Genomic DNA, 457 nt, shown 5'->3' with positions numbered 1-457 from the left:
CACCGTGTGATGCCAGGCGTGCTCCGCTGAGTGCTCTCCAACTTTCCTCCTCTGACGCTTGCGCTTCGCGGCGAGACCCATCGCCCCAGGTGTGCTCCTTCCCTCCCGTCCCCACTCCAGCCCTCTCACGTCCCCCACCGGTTAACTTTCCCTCCGCACGCGGAGGGCTGGCTTCTGGTTTCTCCCCTCCTACCTCCCACCACTCCTTAGAATTTTACTCGATTGTTTATTATTTGCTGGAGGGTGGGGGACGGAGGGGGGGCGTCTGGGACCTGGAGAATGGTGGCCGCGGCCAGTCAGCGCGCGGCGTGGCTTGACGAGTAAGGGGCGCAGCGAATGGCTTCGCGGCGTGGAGCTCTGGGGTCACGCGCGTGTGGATACAATGACATCATCTGTTTGTACGCGTCGAACTAGCTTGGTGCAGGGGCGGGGCCGCACGTCACTTGAGTGACGGGCC

The sequence above is a fragment of the Myotis brandtii genome, unplaced genomic scaffold (genome assembly GCF_000412655.1).
Source record: "Myotis brandtii unplaced genomic scaffold, ASM41265v1 scaffold8, whole genome shotgun sequence".
In the NCBI taxonomy this organism is placed as follows: domain Eukaryota; kingdom Metazoa; phylum Chordata; class Mammalia; order Chiroptera; family Vespertilionidae; genus Myotis; species Myotis brandtii.
Note: the sequence above shows the minus strand (reverse complement) of the source record.